Below are 27602 nucleotides of genomic sequence, written 5' to 3'. Positions count from 1 at the left end.
CCTGGGCTTCCCTCACAGCCCCAGCTTCATCCGGAAGGTTGTCTGGTCTAATTAGCATATTATGCTTTTATTATTATAGATATTTTCTTACTTGGATCTTCTATTGAATAACACACTTGCACACACTGCTTGTGAAAAATAATTGAAGTTAGTCATGCTTTCTTTTTTAGGCAGCCTCATTTTCTAGGAAGCAAATGAATGGAATATAGGTCCTGCCCTTAATTTTCTCAATCCAGCATGCTTGAAATGATTGCATAGTCTTGCGTTCTACCAGGACAATTCCAACAACTGTTTTATTCTTTATTCTGTAAAGATATTAAAAATGAGTATTTTTCTTTCTTGTACATGTGTGTGCACCTATTTTTTTTCATTTCTACTTTTCAGTTTTTCCACTAAAATTTCATTCTTTTAAACTTTTTAAAATTCTGCCCACTTATTTTGAATCCTGATAAGATTATATATTAGCAATGCACTTTATACATATTAAAATAACCATTTCTTTCTGCATGGTGAGGAAAAAATAAATATACACTTACATTTAATTTTGTTAATTAAAACAGCTTACCTCAGGGATAATTCTATTGGGTCATTAAAGGATATTACATGTACATATAGCCCCTGAAATCACAGGTACTAATAGGAAGTCCAAATCCAAACCCCTACTATTTATGGATTTAACTGCCCTTTGTTCACCAAAATGATAAATTTTAATAAATGGTGCCCATTATTATTCCACAGATTCAAACTCTAGCCAAAGACAGGGCTAGGGTGGATGCTCACACAGGAGGCACAGTAACTCTCCCAGAGCATTCTGTGTTTTGAGCACATTTGTGAGGAAAATATGTGAGCATTATGGTTGTTAGTACCATAATGAAAAGACAACAGAGAAAAGTGTGTGAAAGCAAGACTCCAAATAAGTAGAAGAGGAAGTCAAATTCTAGGGTGTCTTTTTGGGGGGTTGTTTCCTTGTTGATTTTAGAAGCTTACTGCCCAGCCAACTACCAATCAATAAAGGTTTTGCTTTCCCGCCCTCCCTCCCCCATCTCTCCCCCAGCCTAGGCTCCTTCCCCTGAAGTGAGAGCCACACTACATCTTTGCCTCCAATTTGTCTTGCCTAAAGTCTCACAATTAATATGTGTCAAAACAGGATTTGAACCTAAGTCCCCTTGGCCTCCTTGGTCTCTGATTGGCCTTTACGTCTATCATATAAATACCCAATGTGTGGCTGGCCTGGAAAATAGAAGGCAAATACCACCCCAATCCCTTATCTGGAGTTTCAAAATCCAAAAAACCTTTAAAAACTAAAAAAAAAACTTTTTCATAGTTTTTGGTAAATTCCTTTGGTGGTAAATCTGACCTGAATGGTCATAACAATATCGATGGTGTTAATTTATCCAGTTGAGTGTGACTATTCGTACATTTCACTAGAGAAATGGTCATATGTCTCATCACTGTCTCCACCCTTTGCTGTGGGTGTATGTTGAGACACTGTGTAAACAGGGCACTCACACAGGGCCCCACTCCAAGAAAGGTCCTGCACTGGGCTTGAAGCTCTGCTGTCAAAATTTTAATAATTTTTGAAACTAGGTGTTGCATTTTTTATTGAGTACAGGTTCCTGCAATTATACAGCTAGTCCTGAGTATAAGCAATGTAGTATCTTTCTAAAATCTGAACAATTATGAATTTCAAAACACATCTGACCCTAAAGGCTTTCGTTAAGGCCAATACTGCACTACTGTATTACTGCTATTTACACTAACACCACGAATTGAATGCCTTCTGTAAGCAGGTGATTTTCTAAGCCCTCTTTACATGTTAAATATAACGCCATGAGATATTTTCTACATTTTAAAAATTTGAGTAAAGTAAGGTTCGGAAAGTTCTCCTAAAGTTTTTCAAATTACCCAGCCAGTAAATGGCAGAGCTGGAATTCAAACCAACATCTGCCTGACCCCAGCACTCATGAAAGAATACTTACTCTCCTTGAAGGCTTTGGAAGTATTGGGGTGAACCATATGACATGGCCAATAGTCTATCATTTTGACATAGAAAAAACTGCTATTTCATCTGGCACCTTTTATTTCATTTATCTTTTTCTTTTAGTTTGAAATGATGACCAAACTAGTCTTTCTGCTAAAATAAATAAAAAGTTGCAGTGAACTCAGAAGAAAAATTTATGTAGTCCAATTTAAAGCAAGTTGCATGTCTCATCTAGTCTCACCAGAGATGACATCACTGCTCCTAAATGGGGAGGACCGGTCACATGGGAGACCCTGTTTTTATTGTGATCAGCTGCAGATGACCAGCAAGGATGACCTCATCTGCAGCTGAGGAGGTTTGACCTTTGACCCTTTAGGCATGTGAAGCAGAAAAAAAAATGCTTTGCAGGCTGAGGAATGTAAAACAGACAAGCATCCTTCAGCCCGGCAGAGTTTATCAAGCATGTGCTGAGTGCAAACGCTCAGACTTGGACATGATGTAAAAACCATTAAGAGAAAGAACAGTGAGTAGCCTGGGAATTGGGTGGGTCCTTTGGCATTTCTTGGTAATACTAGAAAAATATATTTTTCATTTTCCAATAATAAAAGATAAGATGTGAGCCTTTTAAAAAAAATTATGCCTTTATAAATTTTCCATAAGGCAATGGTAGAATTTAAATTCTCATTGTAATCAGCTTTCATGAGACTATCTTAGACCTAATCAAATCAATTATGAAGAGGTTAATTGCCTAGTTGAAAAAAAATTATGATATACTCTTCAGCTAAGTATTTTTACTATTGCAGAGATAGTGAAGTTTCGGCGATACGAGCCTGGGTTATCCATTCACACATGCCCAGAAATGTGTAGAAGGTCAGTGGGGGAAGTTGTCTGCTGAGTATTCTTTCCTCGGTCGGCTTACTTCCACTGAGTAACTCACAGACAGAAAAGCTTCCAATGCTACAGATTGTTTTTCTGTTCAAGAGTTCCTTAATAACCAGAAATTGCTTAATACTTTAGGATTTTTGACATTTCCCCCTTGATACAGCACTCATGGGCACCATAATTGGAAGCTCTTAAAGTCATCTTAAAAGAACAGTGAACCAGTAAAATCAGAAAATATTGTTCCCATCTCCTGGCTGGTAATTGTTCATCAATATCTCCTAAATCATTTCACTTGCAACTAATTGGAGAGATGGAAGCCTTCCAAAAGGGTGCTGAAATCTGAAACATGAGATATATTTCTGCCAGGTAAAAAATGCAGTTCATTACTCCAATTCTAAGCTGGGCAATTGCCCAACTAAACGGTCCAAGTCCTTTATGTTTCCTGAATGATTTTTATCTTACCTCCTGCAACCCACTGTCCAAGTGGAATGTATCACATTCCTTCAAACTGAGAATCTGAGAAAACCAATTGCTTTAAAAGATGAGAGAAAAACAGCTGATTTAGGAGGTTAGTGTTCTAATTATTTCCTCCATTTTTATTGTTTTTGTGGTGCTAGTGGTGGTAATTGTAATGTTTGTCCAATATATTTCCATTGATAAAATCCTGTTCAAAGTGAGATGTCAAGTTTTTTAAAAAGTGCTTATATTGCAGCAATAGTTTTGATAAGTAGAGATTAAAATTTTAGAGTTTTCCCTCAGCATACCAGGAAACAATAGTCACTATAATTTATCATCTGGGTCCAATGGACCCTTTTAATTTACATATTATACATTCATTTTCAAATACAGAAGTAAGCATAAAGAGATAGTGTAAAACTTTATTACAGAAAAAGAAGTTCAAAAGGTATTATACCTTTACTAGGGACTCAATGCACAAATTCATGCACCTTGAAAGGAACTGTGGGCTGAGAGGCTGTGGTGGGCACAGGGGCGGGTCTCAGCCCATCCTCCACACCCCTGCCTGACTCCTCCCACTGTGCCCCCCCAATCCCCTCTCTGTGGGCAGCCCCGCTCCTGCTGCTGAAGGTGCTGGCCCTGCTCACACCCACTGACGGCGGCGCGGAGAGATTGGGTCCGGTGCCAGCAGTGGGTGAGAGTGCTGCATGGACCATGGCGATTGGGAGCAAAGAATTTTCAGTAACCACCAGAGGCTCACCCCAATGACAGCGACTGGCACCCCACCTTAATCTGGCACCCCCACTCACCTGCTCCACCATCCCACCATGGCCAACGCCTGCCATGTTCTGCTCTCTGCAGCACTGCTGCGGTAGCCCGCCATGTTCCGTGCATGCCCCCTGGTGGTCAGCACATGTCATAGTGACCAGTTATTCGGTTGTTAGGTTGTTCGGTTGTTCCGCCATTCAGTTTACTTGCATATTAGGGTTTTCAACATATAGATGTCTTCCCCCTGCCCGTCACTCTTTAGAGTTTATTGGGTTTATAACTGGGTGAAATGAATGGATAAATAAATTGTGGTTTATCCGTGCTCAGCATAAAAAGGACTAAGCTATTGATACACTCAACAACATGAATATATTTCAAAATAATTATGCTGAGTGAAAGAAACCAGACCAAAAAGAAAATACATTCTGTATGACTCTTGCAGTTATATAAAATTCTTAGAAAATTCAAGCTAATATGTACTGACAGGAAGCATATCAGTGGTGGCCTGAGGATGAGGGGAGGAGGCAGGGAAGGACAAAAGGGAGAGATTACAAAGGGGCAAAGGAAACTCTCCCTGGTAAAGGATATGGTCATTATCTTGATCGTGGTGAAGGTTTCAATAAGTGTATATATATGTCAGACCTTACCAAGTCATACACTTTAAGTATGTGCAGTTTATTGCCTGTCAATTATATCTCAATAAAATTGCTAAATGTATTAATGAAAGTAGGCATGGAAAACAAAAGGGCTAGGCCCTGGAGGAACAAGGACTTGCAATCAGGCCTTGACACGAAAGCCAGAAAAGAGCCAAAGGTAACTCTGCCAAATGACAGGCCTGCCCGCTAATGCGGAACCCTTGATGGGAGGGAGGGCTGCCTGTGGACAAGGAACTAGGTTAGCCAGGTCCAGGTCCAGGGCATTTCACTAGGGAAGTCTTCTAGGAAAGGATTACTCACTTGGGGAGTTTAATATGAGGCCCTGTCTTAGGCTTTGACCTTTAAAATCATAACAGTGATTTTAATTCATCAGAGAAAAATAAATATGGATGATTTCATCTAGTGTATGCCTATTTAGCAAGTAAGTTAAAGGATCAGGAAATAAACAGATACCACAACGTGGGAAAATCTAGGGAAGTCTTCACATTCTCTTTTGCACATAGGAAAAAACAATGCACAAGGATGATGGTGCGCACTACAGTTTCTCAGCTTTAGAATTAATGATATTTGGGGTTGGATAATTCTTCCTTGTGAGGGTACCTGTGCATTATAAGATACTTAGCAGCATCCTGTCCTCTAACCACTAATACACTTCCCCCAGCTATGACAACCAAAACTGTCTCCAGAGATTGCCAAATGTCCGTTGGGGTATAAAATCACCCCTGATTGAGAACCATTTCATTAGATTCTGTAATATGTGATACAAATTCAGAAATTATAAAGAAGCAAGCAATGAATTTAGAAATATTATTTGCTTAACATCAGAGAAGGTTGATATCCTTTATATACAAAGAGATTTTTGAAAATCAATAAAAATGTACAGCTAAAATAAGAATCAGAAAACCAATAATAATTTTAAAAATTGCAAGTCAATTTACCACTGGTAAAGAGTTTTAAAATTTAGATTATTGCCAAGCTTGGTGCTCTCCACTGTTTAATGTGTTAGGCGAATATTTTCAGACCTCATTGCCTGAAGCACACAGTATATCAATCAGTGATGGCAGCTGATCATTTCTCAGTGAATAAACATCTGGTAGCATCAAATCTTTCCCTAGCATTCAAACAGTACTAGCCCAGTCATTAAACAGTTCTAATGCTCCTTATGTAAAATCACTTGGGATATCTTTCTTTAGTGTTACATTTGAAATAATCTTAGGTTAACATTAATCAAATGAGATTTGAGTGACCCTTCCTGATTTAGCCTGGACTGTAAAAAGCCCAGAACAAAACAAAAAAAACCTCAGTCATATACCCATGTGTATAGAGTGTGTGAGAATTATGACATCTTCCTGATTTGTTGGGCTCATCACTGTTTAGGTTATTGCTGAGTTGCATAAATTTTCTCCATGTTTTTCCCAGCCCCTCCCCCCCCCCTGCCATTCCACCATTCAATCTTGGCTGCCATAATCAGATAGACAGAAACTGCAAGCACACTGTTTTTGCATCTGTAGTAGAAACCTTGGCAGCAGACAGTAACTGCTCCAGGTCTGTCGAATAGATGCAGATATTCTCTTTTTGTAATTTTCATTTTGTACTTAAGTCTAAAGCTTTATAGTATACATATATATAAATGCAAACCATATTAAAACATGTGGGGGAAACATAATGAATAAATTAACTAATTAGTAAATCTCCTTTTGTTCCAATCCTGAATAAAAGAAGCACTGTAAATGTTTGGAGAAGGCATCTAAATGTGGATTCTTCAAAGGAACATTTATATTCAGGCCATTTATAAAAGATATATTGTAGACGTGATCATTTCAGGCCCTTCCACAATGCAGAGAAAGGATTTATTTGCATGCTAATGTGTGCCAAAGGATAAGTAATTCCTCCCCTTCTTCTCCTGATAAATACTGATCACAAAGCTTAGATTCAATGTCAAATTAATCTCTGAAAGCTGGTAGTCAAAGTCACTGCTGAGGAAGAGAAAAGCTTTATGCCTCTAGCTGGGCAGTGGACAAAGCCAAGGTTTCAGTCAAGTACGAGGCTTACATTCCAGCTGTGCAATCATCTCCCTCTGTGACCTCAGACTATTGATTGTACTTCCACATTCCTATTTCTTCATCTATAAAAAATGACAAGAGTGGTTCGGTGGATGAGGGGGTGTATCTCCGTGTTCACATTCAAACTATAGATCAAATATTATAATTAAAACCACAGCATTACCCAGTCCCACGAACCGACAGTAGATGCCATAATATTATATCATTTGTCACTAATTATCTGTTTATATTCCATCTGTTCCAGACACAAAAGTGATGTGTTCTTTAACCAGCACAATAAATCCAACTAGAATGTGCTGCTGACAGTGTTCTTTCCCTGCATTCTTTTAACTCCTTCAAAACAGAATGATCTGTGAGCAGCATGAAAAAAAAAAATGACTGGGTATACAGACTGTGAAATTCTTCTTTTAAGAGTGAAGAAGTTTAGTTTTAATCCAAACTCCAATTATACTTTTAATATTACTCTTCATCTGAAAATGTGGAAAACAAACTTACTTGGATTATGCTATTAGCTGAAAAGAGAAATTTGCTTTTAGTGCAAGTTCTGTGAATAACCAGCTATGTGAACTTGGACAATTATGGCTGATTTATAGGGGAAAATTATATAATCATTATATATATACTAGAGGCCTGGTGCACAAAAATTTATGCACTCGGGGCGGGGGGTCGTCCCTCAGCCCAGCCTGTGCCCTCTCGCAGTCTGGGACCCCTCAGGGGATGACCACCTGCTGGATTAAGCCTGCTCCCCGGGGGATTGGGCCTAAGCTGGCAATCAGACATCCCTCTGGCAGCCTGGATTGTGGCTGAACAGAGCTCCCCCATGTGGGAGAGTACTGAACACAGGGGGCAGCTCTTGCATTGAGCATCTGCCCCTGGTGGTCAATGTGTATCATAGTGACCAGTCATTCCCAGTCTTTCTGCTGTTAGGGTCAGTTTGAGTATTACCCTTTTACTATATAGGATAGAGGCCTGGTGCACGGGTGGGGGCTGGCTGGTTTGCTCTGAAGGGTGTCCCGGATCAGGGTGGGGGTCCTGATTGGGTGCCTGGCCAGCCTGGATGAGGGGCTGAGGGCCATTTTCAGGCTGGCCGGCAACTGAAGCTCCCAGCCTCTCCTTTTTTCTTTTTTTTTTTAATTCTGGGATTTATTTATCTTCTATAATTGGAACTTTGTTGCTGTCACTGGAGCTGAGAGCTGGCTCCTGCTCGCTGCAGCTCTGAGGCCACGGCCTGCTGAAAGCAGGTATCTGGGGTTTGTTTAGCTTCTATAATTGAAACTTCGTTGCTTCCGGACCTTAGAGCCGGGCTGCGGCAGGCGGGGAACCTTGGCTTCCTCCATCACTGGAGCAAGCAAGCCTCCTGCTCACTTCAGCTGCATGGCTGCCGGCCGCCATCTTTGTTGGCAGTTAATTTGCATACCGCCCCGATTAGCCAGTGGGAAGCGTAGTGAAGGTACGGTCAATTACCCTTTTTGTCTTTTATTAGCTAGGACTAGAGGCCCAGTGCATGAAATTTGTGCTCGGGTACAGTCCCCAGGCCTGGCCTGCTATCAGGGCCATCTTCCCCAGCTGCCCGCAGCCAGCCCCGCCCCCCACCACCACCTACCCCCAGTTCCCCCGGTGATCAGTGCCTGATGGCTGGGGGAAGGGACCGAGAGATTGGCTGTTCCTGCCCGCTTGCCGGCCCTGCCCCCGCCATGGGTGGCCATCAGTGATCAGAGCCCGCCGGCCAAGGAAAGAGATGAAGCGGTGGTCAGTGAGCCTCATAGTGACTGGTCCAGTGGTCATTCTGGTTATTCTGCTATTAGGGACAATTTTCATATTACCGTTTTATTACATAGGATAGAGGCCCAGTACATGGGTGGGGGCTTGCTGGCCTGCCCTGAAGGAGCCCCGGATTGGGGTGAGGGGGTCCCCACTGGGGGACAGGGCAAGCCTGGGCGAGGGACTGCCAGCAGTTTTCAGGTTAGCCATGCCCTTGATCTGGTTGAGGGTCCCCACTGGGGGTAGGGCCGGCCTGGGTGAGGGGCGGTGGGCATTTTGCAGGCTGGCCATTCCCCTGATCAGGGTGGGGGTTCCCCACTGGGAGGTGGGCCAGCCTGGGCAAGGAGCCACCAGGGGTTTGCAGGCCAGCCATGCTCCCAGTCGGGGTTGGGGTCCCCACTGGGGGGTGGGCAAGGGGCTGCAGGCAGATTGCAGGCCAGCCATGCCCCCAGCTTTGTCAGGAAGGATGTCTGGAAGACGTCTGGTCTAGCTGGTCTAATTAACATATTACCCTTTTATTAGTATAGATGAAACTTTATTTAAAAATTGAGAATAATTATAAGATAAAGTTAAAAATCCTTAAGAACATTTTTTTGCATTTTTATTAACCTAGGAACATATTCACAGAATACTAAGTGAAGAGGCGAAAAATGAGTACAAATTATATGTTTAGTATGATGTCATCTGCCAAGACTAAAAACGCCAAAACTAAAAGAAAAATCACCAAAATACTAGCAATAATTGTTTTATTTATTGCAGTGGAATTGTAAATGATGTTTTCTCGTCACTTTTCTCCACATTATAATATTCTCTAATACCCATACATTATTGTATAATCAGAAAAAAACTATTTCTATTAAAACATAGTTAATGTACAATATTATATTTTCAATTGTATAACATAGTTATTCAATTTATATACCTAACAAAGTGATCACCATGATAGTCTAGTAACCATCTATCACTGTACAAATTTATTACAATATTATTGACTATATTTCCTATGTTGTCCATTATATCCCCCATGATTTATTTATTTTATAACTGGGAATTTGTCTCTCTCATTCCCCTTCACCTTTTACACACTTCCCCCCACCTTCTTCTGGTCTGGCAATCATCAATTTTTTCTCTGTATCTGTGAGTCTATTTTTGTTTTACTTTGCTTTGCTTGTTCATTTGTTTTGTTTTTTAGATTCAACATGTAAGTGAAATGAAACAGTATTTGTCTTTCTCTGTCTGATTTATTTCATTTAGCATAATACATCTAGATCCATTCATGTTGTCACAAATGGCAAAATTTCATTTTTTTGTGGCTAATATTTCATTGTAATATATACCAACTTTTTTTTACCTATTCATCAACCAATGGACACTTAGGTTTCTTCCATACTGTGACTATCTATATATAGAAAAGCCTAAGTGACCAGTGAACTGGCCAACCAGCCAGTAGCTATGACACACACTGACCACCAGGGGGCAGACACTCAACACAGGAGCAGAAACCACAGGCATGAGAACATGGAACAGACTAATTAATCTCAGAGGGAAGGGGGGGCGGGAAAGAGATTAACCAAAGATCTTATATGCATACTAGAGGCCCGGTGCGTGGATTCAGTGGGGTCCCTCAGCCTGGCCTGCAGGGATCAGGCTGAAACTGGCTCTTTGACATCTCCCCAAGGGTCCTGGATTGCAAGAGGGCACAGGCCAGGCCAAGGGACCCTACCGGTGTGCAAATCCCTGCACCAGTCCTCTAGTTATAAATAATGCTGCAGTGAAATTAGGGGTGCATAAATCTTTTCAAACTGGTGTTTTTGTTTTCTTCGGATAGATACCCAGAAGTGGAATTGTTTGGTCATATGGTACTTCTATTTTAAAATTTTGAGGACTCTCCATACTGTTTTCTATAGTGTTTGCATCAATTTACAATCCCACCAACAGTACACACGCTTCCCTTTTCTACACATCTTCACCAACACTTACTGTTCACTGTCTTTTTTATAATAGCCAACCTGATGTGTATGAGGTGATATTTCATTATGGTTTTGATTTGCATTGCCATGATAACTAGTCATGCTGAGTATCTTTTCATGTTCTGTTGGCTAGCTGTATATCTTCTCTGGGGAATTATCTATTTAATACCTTTGCCCATTTTTAATCAAATTGGTTTTTTTATGTGGCTGTATAAGATCTTTATATATTTTTGCTGTTAACCCCTTATACGATATATCATTTGCAAATATCTGCTCCTATTCAGTGAATTATTGCCTTTGCATTTTTCTGATGTTTTCCTTCACAGTGCTATTGCTTTTTACTTTGATGTAGTCCCATTTGTTTAGTTTTTGCTTTTGTTTCCCTTGCCTTGGAGACATATACAAAAATATACTTTTAAGAGAAATGTCGGAGTTTACTGCCTATGTTTTCTTTTAGGAGTTTATGATTTCTGGCCTTACATTTCAGTTTTTACTTTATTTTGAATTTATCTTTATATGGTGTAAGAAAGTGGTCAGTTCAGTTTAATATTTTTGCCTGTAGTGTCCTGTTGTTTGAACACCATTTATTGAAGAGACCATCTTTTTCTAGTTGTATATTTTTTCCTCCTTTTTTATAGGGTAATTGGCCATATAAAGTATAGGTTAATTTCTGGGTTTTTTATCCTGTTTCATTGATACATGTGTTTGTTTTTGGCCAGTACCATACTGGTTTTATTACTATAGTTATGTAGTATACTTTGAAATCAGAGATCATGGTACCTCCAACTTTGTTCTTCTTTCTCACGAATGCTTTGGCTATTGGAGGTTTTCGTGGTTACATACAAAGTTTAGGACTATTTGTTCTTATTATATGAGAAATGCCATTGGTATTTTGATAGGGATTGCATTAAATCTATAGATTGCTTTGGATAGGATGGACAGTTAGCAATACTAATCCTTCCAATCCATGAGCACAATATGCATTCCATTTATTTGCATCCTATTCCATTTCTTCCTTCATGTCTTAACATTTTCATAGATAAGTCTTTCATCTCCTTGGTTAAATTTATTCCCAGGTATTTTATTCTTTTTGACACAATTATAAATGGAGGGGTTTCCTGGATTTCTCTTTTTGGTAGTTTGTTAATGTATAGAAATGCAACCAATTTCTGTATATTAATTTTATATCCTACAATTTTACTAAATTCATTTATCAGTTCTAATAATTTTTTTCTAGTTTCTAAGGTTTTTTTATATGTAGTATTTTGTCATCTGCATGTAGTGATACTTTTGCTTCTTCCACCAGAACATAAACAAGATAAACCCCCAGAATGGGGTGCCACATTGGAAGGTGCTTGCTGGCCTGGGTGGGAAAATTGGGCTGGCTGGGTCATCAGGGGAATGTCAGGTGGGGCAAACCATGAACAGGTAATGCAGAGTGTCAAACCTGGGACCCCCATGGGCTAGCTGAGTATAAAGAGAGTAAAACAAGGGAAAAATGGTGTCTGCCAGTGCTTCCATCTGTTGGCGGGATTCCCAACAAATCTCTGCCACCTCTGGCACATGAACTAAAATCAGTCAATATACCGTTTGACCCAGGTCCTTGTCGAGCTTAGTTTTCTGTGCTGGGACTCAGAGTGAATGAGTTTGTGAGGCCCTTTAAGAGAGGATTCTTGGTTTCATACCCTCCAGTCTTCAGCTCTCCGGGATGTAAGCCTCCCTGGTTTTCAGTACCACATGTTATGGAATCTTTTCTTACAGGTGCAGGCCACCTAGGCTGGGGAACCCAATGTGGGTGCCAGACACTTGCTCTTCAGGTGGGGCCTCCACAGTCGTGACCTCCCTCCTGCTTGTGATACACCGCGCCACTGCCACTCTTACCATGTCGATGTGTTTTTCCCTTACATCCTCAGTCGCTCTGAGTCTGCTCTGCTAGTCTTCAGATCATTCTCAAAGGCCGTTGCTCTATATGTAGTTGTTTTGGGTGTTTCTGTTGCAGTCGGGGAGCCCAGGATCTTTCTACTCTGCCATCTTGACCCCCTTCTGAAAAAAAAACAATGTATGACAGCGAATGTGTAACCCCGATGCAAAGAGAGTACTTTAGCTTCTGTCTGTCAATTCTTCCAACAGTAGTGCAACTTTTCCTGAGAATGCTCAGATAATCTTACATACTGCCAACATTTCAGCATCAAAAGGTCCGTGATAACCCAAGCCTTGAAAAAATTGATTCCTAGTTATTATTTATTTCCTCTGCTAATTACTACAGTCAATGATGCAGAGATCAGGGTTGGTAATTAGAGAGCAATTGCCCTTGCTACAGACCAGGAAGCCATCGACTCCTGTAGAAGAAGCCACAGGGACATGCTGGGAAACACTTTTTAAAGAAGCCACAAAATGACTTCCTAAAGGACTAGAAGTTGTGTCTAGCAAATGTTTCAGCAAACCTCTGTGGCTTTATTACCCAACGCCCTTCCCATAGAAAACCACCTCCTTCTCCCACAGAGGAGTGATAAGCAGTCAGCTCTGGAGCTGCCACAATTGCACACATGCTCCAAAAGAGCTCTCCTATGTCTTTCCGAAATGTATGCACAGAGCTCTTTTCTAGTATCACTATGACCCATTTCCTCACTTATAATTCTGTGCTTATCAAGCACCAAGTACGTGCCAAAACCAGGAAATAAGAAAAAAAAACTATCTCTTCATTTATTATATAAAAGTTTAAAACAAGCAAAATTTGACTCAATCTGGCAATTAGTATCTTCAAGTTACAATTTTATGTTTGCCTCAAGGGTTTATATAAAGAGGTTGCATTTTAGGGTCAAAAGGATCTGAACTTAAATTGTGACAAAAATATGTATTAGTAGTTTGACCTGGGTAATTCATGTAACTTTTTTGAGCTCTGCTTACTTATCTACAATGGGGATAATAAGACTAATAACATTTAAAATCCCTGCCAGATTATTGTGATTCTCAGTAAATATTATTTGCCTTTCTTGTTACTAACATATGTTAATTAACAATTAAACATAATAATAAAACAATATTATGAAAAATATTATTACAATTTCAAAAGCACATAGAAAATAGAATAATCAGTTTATCTGATCAGAGCAGTATGCTCCTGAGGAAATTTGATAGAGAATAGCCCATTAGTCCCTCAATTACTTGTACTAAACTGAAATCATTCCAGACCTTTAAACTGTGTTTTATGTATTTCTGACAGAGGCACTAATTTTAGCATACAAGCTCCCCAGATAAGTTACTGACCTAAAATAGGGTATCTTACCAGAACCACTTCTCTATGATCAATCCAAACTACTAGGGGGAAAAAATCTCACATACTGTTGAATTTTGGCTAAAACCAGAAATAGGCAATCAGCTCAACCAGCTTGAACCATCCTCATCAAGGATACAAGTAAGAAGATTCTCCTTGTGTCGTTAATCACTGTTTTTTACATGATATGAGATAACCTACGTGTTTCTGAATGAAAATAGAAGAGATACTTTCTGAAATAGAAGAGACACATTCCATATTTAATGTTATTTGATTTTGTTGAAGGTGAGAGTACCTAGACCAATGATATAGGAATGTGTCATGGAGAAGACTATAGATTCCAAGCTGAAATATTTGTATTTCATTGAAATCTTGCAACATATGACCTGAGCATTTTAGAGAGGAGGAAAACAAAATAGATAACTATTAATGGACTTGGCTACATTTACCCTGCAAGAAGGCAAGGTTGACAGTTTCCTGATTCCTAGGCCAGGGTTGATTCCCACCATCCCATGTGACCTAACAGACTTCTTTCCAATGGACTAAGTTCAATATTTGGCAGACCGCAATAGAAAAAGTTTCTTGTATTTGTTACATTATTTTGTTATACAGTCCTGTGGCATGTGAAATGACAAATTTGTTTCGGTAACATCCTTGGGGTTAGTATAAACAATAGATGTCAACAGGTATAGGCCGGGAACCAATTCCAGCATGTCATAATTTCAAGTTTCATCAAAAGGTTGATGAGACTTGGGGACTCAACAGGGTTGAGTCACACATGTAGTCACCTGTTGGGAATGGCTAAAGGCATTTCCCCAAACCTGAATAGGAAACTGATTGTGGCTGCCAGACAGTTAAAAGGCATCTTAATCTACATGTTATTGCCTCCTACTGGCCAAACACCTGAACAGCTGTAGGTTAATTCCTCCAAACTGACAATGCTATTGTACCCTTTGAAACCTTACCCTTTGAAGTGTATTATCTCCACCTTGCCTTAGGACAAATTGTGTTAATAAAAGCAAGCGTCTAGACAAGGAGGGAGTCTTCAGTTCCTTTAGCTGAAGCTCCTCTGACCTCTGACCCCCAATGCCTTTCAAAATTATATCTCATCTCTAGATTCTTTATTAGTCACTGGATTCCTATGTCATCTACAAACAGTCCCTTTTCCAGATTTCTGAACCCTTCTTGCTGCTGGGACAAAAACCCCAGCAGGTATATGAAAAAATACACAAAGAAATCATATGTGCGTACTAATTAAAGATCACCTGGATGATAAAGTAAATCATCAAGATTTCCCTTTCTAGCAAAATGAGCAAACAGGAAAATACCGCTTACCAGGTTGATGGTTTCCCCTCACCTGCAGATGAATTATTTTACTTCCACATATTTTCTGCCATAAAATGCTTGATATTCAGATTAATTATAATGTGGGATACCCACTGTTTGCTGAGAGTAGAGGAGAATTCCAACTCTGTTCACAATTTGTCATCCGCATTTTTCAAGCAATGATAGGATCTAAAGCAAGGAAATACCTGCTAAGACATTGAAGTGTCATCTATATGCTCCTGTACATACTGTTTCAGGAAAGTCAGGCCTGGACTCTTCCTGACCTATATAGCCTTCTTTTCCTCATACATGGAATTACTTGATCCCCATCTGCAGACTCTACTTCTTACTCCCAACTAAGAGGCCAATCCTTACATTTAGCATAAAAGACATAAGTAATGCCAGCTCTTTATTCTAGCATCATGGAATATTCTAGCATATTCCAGCTCTTTATTCTAGCATTCATCATCCTATGCTATTTGTTCCCAGGTAGGTCATAAACTTGTGTTCCAGTCTCTAATTGTGAGCAATTCGAAGGCAGCAACCATGTTTTGTTTTATTGTATTGTATTGTATTGTATTGTATTGTATTGTATTGTATTGTATTTTTGGTGCCCTCAGACCCTAGTATACTGATGGCAAACAGTAGTCATTCAATATATGTTTGTTGACTGACTGACTGGATTGAGCCTCTCTCTTGGTGAAACTCTGCCACCATCAGTTTGATGACTCCATTCCTCCATTCCAATACCTTCCTAGTATTCTAGCTCTTCCAGCATCCGTGGCCTTTTTTTACTCCTGGAAATTCACTCACAGACCTTAATTTCTATCCTTGAGCATCCTAAGTGACACATTTTGGACAAAGGTACAATTTGCTACCTCTTGGCTCTCCCAATGTCACCTCTTCCTATATTCAGCATCACTCTGACCTTCTGACTTGCCAGGACATTGCATCAGCCTCGGTGAGACCACATGAGGGCTATCTTTGCCTAGGGTATCACTTCGGTGAATGTAAGGTGTACTACTAGATGTCTTTTGCTTGTCAATTTTGCATGGCAATTGATAAGCAGAATTACTTTTTAAAAAAATGATTTACATCTTACCACAGGCCCATCCCACATACTCATAAAACGTGTGACTATCCAAATTATATCAGGGTTTCATGCAGTAATCTGTCAAATGTTGAAAAGAAATAAGCAAGCTACATTTTATTTATCAAAATAGAACAATTAAGTCACCTCAAAACTTCTCATTTTCCTTAACAAAGTTGTTTGTATGAACATGTGTGTGCATGCATGTTAGTATGTATGTTTGGATTTTGTTTGAATGAGTTAAACAATTATCTCTACCCTCTATATTTTTTTCCAGTTTAAACAACAAGTCAGTCAACAAATTACCTTATATTGAAAGTTTTAACCTTAAGCTCTTGCTTAATCTTATTTTCCATAGAGTCAAATAGCCTAATGGGCTGAAGCAAGTAAGTTTGGAAAGTCCCTTTAGTTTAATTCATCAATGACTCAATTCACCAAGGAATCTGCAAATCCCAGTATCTTGGACATGACCATTAGAAATTCACCTCTAAGAAAAACCAAACCAAAGAACCTCTGCCAGTTTGCTAATTGTAAACAACAAGACAAATGCTTAGAAAAGTCCCCAGGAACATGGGGAAAAAATCAGAGAAATTTGTTACCTTCACAAAATAATGGACAACGTTGTCATCAGTTTTTCAAAATTCTTTCTGAGTCATTGAGTAATGAGTTGTTTTAAGAGCATTTTTACTTGCTAAGAGGAAGCTGACTCATGGTCTCACAGACAAGTTGGTGCCAAGGTGAGGCGGGGCAGTGCTTCCATTTATCTACCTCGATGCTCCAGTTCTTTGGAAAATTGACTTAATCTTCCTCAAAGGGTCACATTAGCAGAAGGGTCATGTTTGTCCCCCTCACACTACATCCTGCTGCTGCAATGGCAAGGAGAGCATTCCTCAGAGGGAGGGGTGATGTTCATTTCATAGCATTTCTTGTTAACAATGAGATGAAACACTCGAGTGAAAATACTTTTAGTGACATTTCTTCCCTGCATGAGAATATGTGAGATCACATTTAATATATTAAGGATGAAAGAATGTTACAACGATTTTCTCTTCTTCAACTTCAAAATCAAACTGGGCCACAACATGTTAGCACCGGGTAATTCTGGTTCGGTCAGCCTTTTCCAATATCTTGATTTAAAGCCCAGGGAAAGTAAACTATTGAGTTCATATATGATTACATTTAAATTTATCTTCATAGCTAATTCATATAGCAAGTCATAAGAGGAGAAAGATGGATGTAGTTCAATAATCATTTGATTGCTTTTAATTGCCAAAATGCTTCCTTCTGAAGTAGATGATACCCTTTTCTCACATGTGGAGGAGAGAAAGCCTCTTTTTCCCTTTCCTGGGAGTGTGAGGTGTCTGTCACTGGGCTGGGCTGGAGGAATATTCTGAAGCATTTAACTGTGGTTGCCCATGACCCACCAAGCACAGGAACTAAACAACCACAATCTATAATACTCTGTACAAATTTGCCAAAAGTATTATATCAGTACATATTGTTAAATACCTTTATACTGGTCATTCAGAGAGTGTAACACATTTTTAAAATTTATCCACTGATTGATCCTTGGCCTTTACCCTTGAACTTGAGCTAACATACACATTGGCTTCCTATATGGGGGATCAGAGGCAACTCTGTAACAAGCAGTTGATAGTCCTTCTCCAAAGAAAATGATTTGAAGTGCTGAACAAATAAATGACACCAACGTCTTTCAACTGTAACAGGAATAGGAAATAACCGAGTACCTTTCAGGTTCTCTGAAGACAGGGGCAGAAAGGCAAGGTCAAGACTTGACTTTTTCTGTATCCCACCTTTTCCCTCATTGTTCCAAAGGAAAAGCCTGTTTCAACAGGAAGAAAAATTAGGACAAGATCAGAGATGATTAAAAAAATGGACTTGTGAGAACATAATAAACGCACTGGTGCAATAAGAGCAGTGTAGCCATGTGTATTGAAGAATATAAATAGGAAGGAGACAAAAAACTATCATATGTAAGGATGGTGTGACAAAAAAGGGTGAGATTTATTAATAATAACAATAGTTAAATCAGTGTACTCTGCTAAAAGCTATACAGGCACTGTCATTTTTAATCTTCATGACAACCTGGAGAGGTAGGTATTACTATTGGCTCCATTTTGTACATGAGGGAATAAACACATAGAGAGTTAAGGCGATTTCCTCGCACGGCTGGGAATTAGTGTAGCTGGGATTCAAACCGAGGCTGTCTGAATACAGAGCCCACTCTTTTAATCACAGCCCCATATTGCTTTGGAGTTTCGCTTTTTTTGTTTTACTAACAAGCTATGTGATAATATCCATCTGCCTCAGTTTTCCTCAAAAAATGCAGTGTGATAGCATTCTTTGTGTTTGTTTATGAGCTAGGACAAGCTGGAGCACTTTTCTGAAAGGTAGTGTTGCATAGTGGTTAGGGTAGGGCAGTGTCCAATTTCCAGGTCTGATCTGCCCTAGCTATCTGTGTGACCTTGGGCAAGTTACATAACCTCTCTGTGCCTCGTCTTCCTCCATGGTAAAATGAGGGTGTGAATAATTCCTATACCATGGGTGTATTATGAGAATTAAGTGAGTTGTTATTGGTAAAGTGGTTAAAACAGTGACTGGCACATAACTAGTACCAAAACATTTTGGTTACGCATATTTTAAAAATCTTAATAGGGTAAGGCAAAACGTGTTTAAGCCAGTACAAATTGACAACTTGCTGCTTAATAATCAATACTGACTCTCTATATAGCCCATATTGGCCCTCTGCTAATTGTTTTAACCAGAAATTTGACCTAAAAAGCCAGCATCTTCTTAAAACAACTTCTGTAAAGGATCTCAATATGGTCATCAGCTCTCAGTTCTTTTCCTCCTTTCAACATCACTTTCTTCTCTGTTGTCTCTATTCTCGGGCTGGTTTCACCTGTGGGGTGGTTTTCAGTACCTACAGGTCTCTATCATTCTTCAGCTGAAAGTACCAGTAAAGTAGATTCTTACTACCAGTCTATACAACCAAGTCCCAGAATTGACTCTCATTGACCTGAATTGTGTCACTTGATGAGCCTGGAGCCAAACACTGTAGCCAAGAAATTTGAATGTGCTGATTGGCCAGGCCCAAGTCACTCAGCCAAGGAGCGGTAGAGTCAGTCTCATCCAAACCATGTAAGTGGAGAGTGGGAGGATTATATCTTAAGGAAAATAAAGAAGATGGGGTAACTGATGCTAAAGAGATGAGACAATAAATCTCTATCACAATGGCCAATAATATTTTTGTGCCACAAAAAACTTTGCACTGAGAAATAGAAAACTTGTTTACATATTTTGAAAAACAATGACAAATGCTTATGTCAAGGTTAAGAAACTCTCATGTTTTTGTTCCTATGGAATTTGCCCCCTGCTGAAAGGAAAGATGCCTTTTATAAACTGAAATTGAAATTTTTAAAGAAATTTTTCACTTTGTAATTTTGTTAACTATTTGCAAAGCTTATTTGGAAACTCTATTAACTTTGTTCCTTTTAGTTCTCTTATTAATGACAAATGAAAGAAAAACTCAAGGAAAGCATGGAAGACGAACAGACTTGTTGAAAGTGCAGTAAGTTTTCTGTTTTGTTTTGTTTTAATTTTTCCATGATGACTCCTGGGAAAGAACCACTGGGATTTGTGTTTCTTTCCAATCCTTCCCTTTCCAGAGTGAGATCATAGCTTATTCTGTTCTTATGCATTTTCTTTACATTAATACCCTTCTTTCCACTCAAACACATTAAATATGTCCACAAAAATCGTAGTTAGGATGAATAAGCAAAACCTTAATGTCAAAATTCATATAGAAGAAATGTTGCTATTTTATCTTCTTAAGATTGAAAGGAACAATCATTAAAAATCCAGTTTTAGTTTCATGTCATGAAATCTTAGTATAGTTCAACAGAAGTACAAGATAAATGTGGTATTTGCAAATTCCCTGTCTTTCCTAATGTGGTTAATGTTGTCATGCGGTCTTGTCTGGGAATTTTTCTGTACTCTCCAAAGGCAATCGTCACATTTTAAAATGCTTATCTTCTATAGTTGTTTACCTCATCCTTTTGCTAAGTCAATGGAATGATATTTCTAAAGAGTTACTTTAGATAAAACTTATCATTGACCTTATTTCAAAAAGTATAAGCCATTTTATAAGCCATGGTAAATTCTTCACAGCACAAAACTGACATGGCGTATTGTCTTCGTGCAATGATGACCTCAGAGCCTGTGAAGTATACTAATCTGCTCACACGTCCTCAGCTCCCTACTGAGCCTCCCTGATGAGCACGCTCTCCCATGTGCACACTCAGGAGGTAGTCCTTGCTCTGACCTTCTCCACACTTTGTTCTCAAGTGAGGTGTAAGAATTGTTAAGTGCAGAGGTGTTAGTCACCTGGCTCTGACTTGTGTGTGTGTGTGTGTGTGTGTGTGTGTGTGTGTGTGTGTTATCTCCCCTACCATATACATCTTTCCACAGGCAGAACATAACAAATATGTTTATATTTTTCTATAAACACAGAAAAAAACTTATCCAAATTTCCCAACCTCATGCAATTCTATGGGTAGTTTAATCAAGCCCAACCTCCAATTCCAAATCTTGCCCACAGAAAGGCCCATTAACCATTATCCCTCTTTTTGTTGAGGGCAAAATGGCTCAACTACTTGCTCAGCCAGTTTTCTCCCTCTGATGCATCTGGAATCTCTGTTTTATAACCTTCAGCAAATGTCTCATCTTGAAAACCACCTTAACTTTCTTGGGGAATGAAAGGACCAGAGTAGCCAGAGTAGGAAAGATGTCTTGTGTGATCTATTGGCATGTAATGCACAGAAAGTAAATGGTTAGAGTAATTGTAAATGATGTGTTAGGACTCCTGTCTTGCCTCTTCATATTTCTTTTGCAGAAACTGAGGTCCGCAGGTCAATAGCAAGTTCTTCAGCACAAACACAGGAATCGCACTGACATTTTGAAAATTCTATTGCTATGATTTCAAAGTAAGCATTTTTTTTGACATAGAGAGCTTACCTGTGAAAAGTCATTCTAAAATATGTATTAATTTTTTAAAACAAAGTGACAAAGGATATTTGTTTTTTATCACCACACAATTAATAACTTCAGGGCTGCTATGAGAAAAGCAACGTCTTTGAGTGTGCCAATTGATATCAGTGACAAGCTGGAAGCAAAGGCAACAAAAAATAATGGAAGAGGATGAAGGCTCTGGGATCTGAAGAGGAAAGAGAAGTGAAAGGAAAGAAAAAGAGAATAAAAGGAAAGGGGGGGAAAGGAAGCAATGAAAGGATGTAAATGTAGCCTACATAAAAGTATCCTTGGAAGTTTAAATAAATAAGCAACTGTTCACAAAGAGAGGGAGGGCCTGACCCCTATGCACAGGAAACATGACATAGTTCCCAGACCTATGTATAGATATGGCATTATTTTTCAGTTTAGACTAAGTCTAGAGGTTTGTTTCTATAATCCAAATCTAAGTATATAAAGTCATTCCACTGTCACTTTACAGTTCAAACACACACACACACAAAAGTAGTCATATGTACTTATCTTCCTTCCTGAATAGGAAAGAATAACTTCCTGAATAACTCAGTTCAAAAACCATTATATGGGGTCTTAGTGAGCTAGTAGTTCATGTGGGGTGGGTGGGAGGATGGGTTGCAGGGTCCTGGCAAATGGTAATAGCTCAAGTGGCTAAGGGGAATATTTCCACAGAGGATAGTGGTAACTAGGCCTAGGGTCAGGAGATTGAGTACGTACAGTAAATAAGTAAATATATTGAGAATATATGAGAATAATGGGAATCAGCTTTCTCACTGTCATATAAAGGCCAAAAACTAGAATGAACCCTGTGGTGTTAGATTGAATTTGGAGGTGTTGGCATAAACACTTAGAGAGAGAAAGAGAGAGAGAATTGATAGATAATAGATAAGGATAGATAGATGATTGATAGATAGATAGATAGATAGATAGATAGATAGATAGATAGATAGATACATGATAGAGATGATAGATAGATAGATGATAGATACACATAGATGGTAGATAGATATGATAGATAGATGATAGATGATAGATAGATAGATGATAGATAGATAGATAGATAGATAGATGATAGATAGATAGATAGATAGATAGATAGATAGATAGATAGATAGATATGGAGAATGAGATGCTCTTGTAGCCTGCCTCTAAAGTGGCCTCAAATGATCTTGCCTCCAGGTATCAATACCTTTGTGAAGTCCCCTCCCATACTAAATGGAGTTCACCTGTGTAAGCAACAGGAGAGAGTGGAAACGGCATAGTGAGACTTTTGTCCTTAGGTATAAAAGACATTCTGGCTTCCTCACTCTGGGGGAGGCAAGCCACCATGTTCTGATGACACTCAAGCAGCCCTGTGACAGGAGCAAATGAGGCCTCCTTCCAAGAACCAGTCCCAGCCTGCCAGACATGGGAGTGAGCCACCTTTAAGGTGGATCCTCCAGCCCCAGTCAGGCCTGAAGATTACAGTCCTGACCAACATTTTAACTGCAACCTCATGAGAAGCTCTGAGCCAGAACCACCCAGCCAAACCACGCCTGAATTCTGGACCAAACTATGAAGTAACAAATGTCCATTGTTTTAATATGCTAAGTTTTATGTGGCAATAGGTAACTATTACACTTGTGAACGTGTGTATGTATTCAGAGCACATACTAACATCTATTCCCTAGCTCTATCCATTGACACGGTCTGGGTGCAATGACATGTCAAAACCAAAGAGCATACCAAATGTCCAGATATTGGTTTTTAAATACAATTCTCCACTAAAAGTAACCAGGAGTCCTTGGAGAAGTGACTGACTAGAGCAGGAAAAATTAAGATCAGCCTGAATATTCTATTCAATAGAATAAGAAAATTGTCAAGCAATTATGGAAGCTATCTTAAAGAATTCACACTAGCAAATCTTGGCCAATCTGACCATCAGAATGAATGTCAGTAAAACATTATAACCCATTGAATAAAACAGGAATTCATAAGTCCACGCTGATATAAATAAATAAGTGAAAAATAAATTTGGAGGAATAAATTCCTCATAGTAGTATGCCAACCAATAAATATGGGAGGAATGGTTAAATTAGAAAGTAACTATTTGGCAACTATCAAAATAATACTTAATTCAGCTAAGAAAGAGCAATAGGTGCTAATATTAGTGAGTGCAAGTTTGATGAGGAATGGAATGTTTACACAGTCTCAGCTATCCACAAAATGCTTATTAATCACAAAGAAGCAAAGAACAGTTTTTCAGAAGAGAAATCTGGCAGACATTGCTTAAACAAATAATTAAATTTAACATCACCTTATAAGGGGACAAACTGAACACATGTGCCACCTAGTTGGATGCAATAAGAACACAAAATCATTACTGTAGTATTCCAGCCCTAAAAGGGGCACAAGTTGAATCTAATCAAAAGGAAATATTAGATAAACCTAAATTTAGAGACATTTTGTAAACTAATTTGACAAATTGTCAAAGTATGAAATTTAATAAAGAATGAAGAACTGTTCCTGATTAAAGGGGACTATAGAGATATGACATCTAAGTTCATCCTATGATCCAGGATTAAATTCTGTTTACTAGAAGGAACATTATTGTGACAAATGGCACAACTTGAATGATATCTGTGATTAAAGTGGTAGCAATGTATTAATGTTAATTTCCTGACTTTGATGATGTTACTGTGGTCATGGAGTACATTATACTTATTTATAGGAAATACACACTAGGCAGTGGTCAGCAAACTCATTAGTCAACAGAGCCAAATATCAACAGTACAACGATTGGAAAGTATAACGATTGGGTGCCAAAGCCTCCTTCTTTCCCTCCTTGCAATCTACTGCCAGGGCTACCCACTGGCAAGACCCAACCAGAAAACAGTGGACATGAGTCAGCCTGTCTGGGCAGAAAGCCAGGCATAGAAGAGTTGAGGGTAAATGGGGAGTGGGAGTGGGGTCAATGGAAGAGATCTGGCTTATCTACCCTAAATATATGAAAGTGAGAACAGCAATGTTTAGTTCTGTGAAAATAACTATTGACAAGAACTCTCTATTTAAAATTTTGAGAAAATTTTAGAGATACTAAAATTTTTTAATTGAAAAAAAAGAAAATTAACCATTCCAATCCCATTAGGTGGGTCATCAACATCAAGGGACACAAAAGTCATTGGATGGCTCAATCCTGTATGAAGAGGTACAGCTGACAGAGAAAAGAATCTGGGAAGCAACGGGTCCTTTTAGCACAACTACCTACAAGTTTTATAAATTCCCTACTGAGAAGAATTGAAAGTAAATATCAAAATTATTTGTAAATATAATTTTGCTTAAATTATCTGTTTAGTAAACTGCATAGAGTTCTCATAACCTTATGCAGATTCAACCCTTTCCATATACAGGTGCCCATTTTTTGAAAGTTCCAGTTTCACCACTTCACTGTTATGAAGGACCTGCATTAGTACTTGTTTTCGGTAAGAAAGAAATTTGAAGAGGGTTTTTCACTTTCATGAATAAAAGGGAGGGAAAGCAAAAATAGCATTCAGCACTAGTTTTGCAGTTAATGGGTACAGAGACAGCACACAACCTGAGCAGCAAGGGTGGCGCTACCAAGCTCCTTCCCAAGAACCACACTCAGCACCACACTGCCGCAGTTTCTGAACTGTGTCTGTGAGCATCTGGGCTTTATCTCAATTTACTTTGTTTATCCTTTCGCAAGAAGTGTCATAAGGTATCAGAAAAGCCTAAGAGAGCTGGTAAGGGTGTTATGCTTAGTGTAAAACTGGACATGATTAGGCATGAATTTGGTATGCTTTTGTAGGTCATTTGTGGTGTTGAGAATGCTCAAAAATTTTTCCATATAAATTAACGGTAGTTGTGCTCTGGCTGGTGTTGCTCAGTGGTTAGAGTATTGGTCCATGCATTGAAGGATCATGGGTTTGATTCCAGGTCAAGGTCAAGGGCTGATATCTGGGTTGCAGTTTGGTTCCTGGCCTTAGTCAGGGTGCATGCTGGAGGCAGACAATCGATGTGCCTCTTTTACATCTCTCTCTCTCTCTCTCTCTCTCTCTCTCTCTCTCTCTTCCTTTTCCTCTCTCCCTGCCTCCTTTCCACTCTCTCTAAAACCCAATGGAAAAAATACCCTTTGGTGAGGATTAAAAAAATTTTTTTAATTAGTGGTAGTTGCTTCTTTGTTTTACATCATTTCATCTTACAAAAGGTTGCAAAGAAATGCTCTACTTTCAAACAGCAGGGGAACGCTATAAAGTTTGAAAGCTAAAGCCTCTCTGGGTATATAAATCTGGATTGAGTAAATTCCATCATTAAATTGCAATCAACAGTTTTTACCCCAAATTGGCAAATAATGGTCTGTTCTCAAAAAAAAAAAAAAAAAAAATGGTGCCTTAACAGGGTTTCTTCCTGGCTGATTGTGTCAAACATTCTTTACAGATAAGACAAGTGTAGAGAACCAATACAGTCAGCAATCAAGTAAATATGTCTCAAAGGTTTCCTCAAATTTAAAAACACTTAATACAAAGAAGTAAAAGTTATTTTAAAAAATGTCCTATGATAACAATACTTTTAGTCTCTGTGGTGATTTTCAATAATCTTTATACCCATTATATTTCATCTTTATTGTAATATTTTTATTTTTCTAAGAACACTGTGGAAAACTCAGAACATATTAGCCACAGTTTACAGATGAAAAATAAAGCCCCCATAGCTAGTAAGTAGCAGAGATAGGGTTTAAATCCAAATTTTCTGAATCCAAATCAAGTGACTTTCCCATTATATAATTCTACCTATAATTAACTCCAGAAGTACAATGAAGCCACTTTACCTATTTTCTAAGAATACTTTACAGTATATTGTAATGGATCATAATGAAGAGTTTTCCTTAAAAAAGAAAAATGGAGGCAAGGAGGGAAGAGAGTGAGAAAGGGAAGGAATGTATAGGTTTGTTCTTGAAGGGCATAAAATTAAAATTTATTTTCAGAGAGAAAGCTTTACTTTGGAAGCGAAGTTAAAAATAGCCCTGGGTGGGCCTTCTCCATATTTTTTTTCTGTAGCTCCAGGATGTGCAGGCCAGTGGCCTAAATACTATTCTGGGAACTATTAGAAAATATGGTTGCAGTGCTTGGGAAAGTCCTTGCTAACAAGATATAGACACCCAAGAGAAACAGTACTAACTCAAGAAGAGACATTTTAAAAATCACTGTTGTACACCTGATGCTAATATAATAGTCTATTTCCACTATAATTAAAAGTATATTTTAGGCCCTGGCCATGTAGTTCAGTTAGTTAGAGCATCATCCTAATATGCCAAAGTTGCAGGTTCAATTCCTAGTCAGGGCACATACAAGAATCAACAAATGAATGCATAAATAAGTGGAACAACAAATCGATGTCTCTCTCTCTCTCAAATTAAAAAAAAATAATAATAAAATAAAATGTTTAAACGGGAAAAAATTCTTCAACAGGGATTTGTTAAGTTCCTGTCATTAAAGAAACAAAGATGAGAAAACACGGTATCAGTCAGCACGGAATGAAATATATTTCAGTGATAAACAACCACCCACTACCAGTGACTTAAAACTGAATTTATCCTGAGCTCTCACTACATGTCTACTGTGATTTGGTTGGGTCTCTGCTTTACGTCAACCCTCACTCTTAGAACCAGGCTAATGAAACAACTTTTATCTGGAACACTGCTGGTCGCTGAGACAGAGGAAACGAGTAGACAACAAAATTGCATACTGCTCTTAAAGAGTCCATCTGGAAGAAACACATATCCTTCTCTTCAATTTTATTGCCCAAAGCTCAAATGGCCAAAGCACATGACCACTCTAACTCCAGGGAAATAGAGAAGTACAACATCCTGGGAAGGAGAACTGGAAATATGTGTTGAACAGAACTAATGACTCCCAAACATCTGCATACTCCTATAGTAGCTACCAGGGCCAGGGACAGTTAGGGCTCACCCACTATTGTACATACTTCATCACGTGCCCTCAGCCTCCCTTGTAATTCAGTTAGTGCCAAATGACTAGTTAAGGCAAATGAGCCATGAAGAGAAGTGATACTTATAACTTCTGGACCTAAGGAGTTGAGAATCGGTGTGCCATTCCATCTTTCTCTTCCTATGACAGGGAAATAGCAAAAGTCAAAAATTCTAGGTGGTGTTATAAGATTGGCGGAGCCTCCATTAGTTCCCTAAGTGACTATGTGGAGGCCCTCACCTCTGTCTACCAACTCTTTCTGGACATATAATGTGAATAGGATTAACCTTTGGTTGTATAAGTGCTCAGATTTCAGAATGTCTG

The 27602-nt window shown here is 38.8% G+C and overlaps 1 long non-coding RNA gene across 1 annotated transcript in view; it reads left to right on the top strand.

The window, feature by feature from the left end:
* Positions 1-2421: 2421 nt before the first annotated feature.
* Positions 2422-27602, top strand: part of LOC308516005 — an 84961-nt gene continuing 59780 nt past the window's right edge. The window contains exon 1 of the long non-coding RNA XR_013995683.1: positions 2422-2504. This is a non-coding gene — a long non-coding RNA (uncharacterized lncRNA). The remainder of the gene's footprint in view (positions 2505-27602) is intronic.

Source organism: Myotis nattereri (genome assembly GCF_964212035.1).
Source record: "Myotis nattereri genome assembly, chromosome: 3".
Taxonomy (NCBI): Eukaryota; Metazoa; Chordata; class Mammalia; order Chiroptera; family Vespertilionidae; genus Myotis; species Myotis nattereri.
The sequence above is the reverse complement of the archived record's forward strand: the minus strand, read 5'-3'. Positions and strand labels throughout refer to the sequence as shown.